The sequence below is a fragment of the Pangasianodon hypophthalmus genome, chromosome 21 (assembly GCF_027358585.1).
Source record: "Pangasianodon hypophthalmus isolate fPanHyp1 chromosome 21, fPanHyp1.pri, whole genome shotgun sequence".
Taxonomy (NCBI): domain Eukaryota; kingdom Metazoa; phylum Chordata; class Actinopteri; order Siluriformes; family Pangasiidae; genus Pangasianodon; species Pangasianodon hypophthalmus.
Window position 1 is genome coordinate 20,840,839 of NC_069730.1, and position 2,500 is coordinate 20,843,338.

The 2,500-nt window shown below is 36.2% G+C and overlaps 1 protein-coding gene across 1 annotated transcript in view; it reads right to left on the reverse strand.

Annotated features, from left to right (window-relative positions):
• LOC113524963 (netrin-G1) overlaps positions 1 to 2,500 on the reverse strand; it is a 25,255-nt gene that overhangs the window by 7,564 nt on the left and 15,191 nt on the right. The window lies entirely within an intron of this gene.

Below are 2,500 nucleotides of genomic sequence, written 5' to 3' on the forward strand. Positions count from 1 at the left end.
AATATAAACCTGCGCTACTGTCAGAGCTGCTGCTCTAGAGAATTAATCAACACCTTCTCTTCTGAACGCTACAGAAATCGATGCTTTTTTTCATTAAACGTCTTGATGTATTTTGTTGTTCTATTATTTTCTGAAGACAAACTTTAAAATAAAGCACAAACGGAGACAGACGATGTTTATTTGAACATCATGTTAAATACCTGTTCTGAAAATACTTCACCGTTATTGATTTTCACATCAGGAGGCTGAGGGTCTAAAATCTCGCTCCGTATTTCTGACCTCATTACAATAAATATTCAGCCGAGTGATTCAGCGAGACGTGACCCCTGAGCTCGCGCCGTATTCTACATCTTTACTCTCTTTATTTTACTGAATGGTTTTTAGAAACGCAGAGTTTAGTCTCTGGCTGTGAACTCGAGCCACGCAGTCAGAAATCCATCCCCTTCCTGCTGAGCTTGACATTTCTCACACACGATGAATAACCGCAGAGGATTCTCATCTCATTGCAGCCTGATAGCGTTACGCTAACCTGATCTTTTTAATATCATAAAAACACTTTAATTATGAAAACAATCAACAGCAGACATCACGTCTGTCAGTGCAGCTAAAGTCAGGCTAATCACTAGCGTGTTGTGTTTTGATTTTGTGTAAAACATTAGTGTGAATATATTGTATAATTATATCACTCTGTTATTTCAGACATTTTGTAACTTTCCAATAACGCAGTTTATTCAGTGCTCAGCTAATAACGTAGCTAATGGATAATTAGTGATTAGCGTTCTACGTTTAATAAACGTGACAGTTCACAGATTAGCAGCCACGTCACGGAGGCTAAAACAGGTGCTAATTTTTGCTAATTGCGCTAGTCAGTGCATGCATATTATGTTTTCGAGACTTCTCAGAGCTGCGATTCTGTGACGTCGCTCCAACATGGCGGCGCTCGCTGAAAGGTACGGACGAGAATTAACAGCCTGTTTTTAAGCATTTCTTTAACTTTCTCTTTATATTCGAATTCTCCAGATACTGGGTGATACTTCGATCATTAAAATGCGAATTCGCTTTCCGCAGGTTTTCTTTTAGTTTAAAATAAACTGCTCTTTCATGTCATTTTCAGCGCTATTAACAGCCAATTATTAAAACCAGTTTAAAAATCAATGAATCAATAACCAAACAACACTTTAATTCCAGGTTTATAGACAGCTTACAGTCAGGATTCCTTTTATTTCCAGTTCCGAGTTCCCAGTTGTCATGAACGCAGCATCAGACAAATGACAGACATTATATTATATTATATTATATTATATTATATTATATTATATTATATTATATTATATTATATTATATTATATTATATTATATTATATTATATTATAAGTTTTTAGATATCTGATTTCTCCAAACAAACCTGGAAGTGAGGTGTCTGACTTTACAAACGTGTGTTTAAGGGAAGAAAGTCTTAAATGTTTGTTTATATAATTATTTTGAGTTTATATTTGAGTTTTTAATGACTTATTCTACATGAAAATACAAAGATAGAAAGTAGAGAAGTAATAAACCGTGAATACTTTATTCAGAATTAACAGATACAGATAAGAGACACACTTTAATTGTGCGTTTGTGTGTTTGTGTGTTTGTTTGAAAGCTCCAGAAAGCTTCAGGTTGAGACCAGGTGTGTGTATCGTACCTGGGATCCCACAGAACAAAACAAAACAAAAGAAACTTCCTGAGTGTGAAGTTTTGACTTTCCTGCAGAGTTTGAAATGCGTGAGTGTAAAGTTTGCAGGCAGGTTGCCAGATTTCAGCGAACTTCCCACTCCAACTCCAACGCAACTCAAAACCGCACAAAAAGAACTGAAACAAACCCAAAAAGTCCGAGCGCTGCACACGGCACAAACATTCTTCCACCTTTTCTCTGTCATTTTTTAGCGTAGGAAAGACAAGTTAACTGTGGAGCATGCGCATTTCTGATTTATTTATCGAGTCGTCGCTCCGTATCGCTCACGCAGAACACACACTGCGCACAAAAAAGAGCGATTTAGTTCATTTAAAAAATATTCATTGTGTTTGTCATCGTTATTAAAGGATTGATCTTCTTAGAAATCATACAGTCGGGTGAAGCTGCTTAACAGACTTTATTCTGACTTCGCTTTAGAATCTGAATCTGCTGTAGAACTTTTCCAGAACTTTCTGAACGCAACAAACCCAAAAACTCTGCAGTAAATCAGATCAGAGCTTACGAGGCAGATATTTTCATCAACTGTAAATAACAGTTCAGTGAGTCATGTTCTGCAAATTTGTTATAAATTGTGAATGAAAAAGCTACACTTTTTCTGTGTTTTCCAGTACACACTTCCTGTAAAGACCACGCCCACTTTGGTTTAAATACAAACACAAATACAGATATAAACAGTGGCATTGTGCTACAACATTAAAAGAAAGGTATTAAGACACTGTAAATGTGCGAATGTTTAAGATGAACTTGTCACGGTGGTGCTGTAAA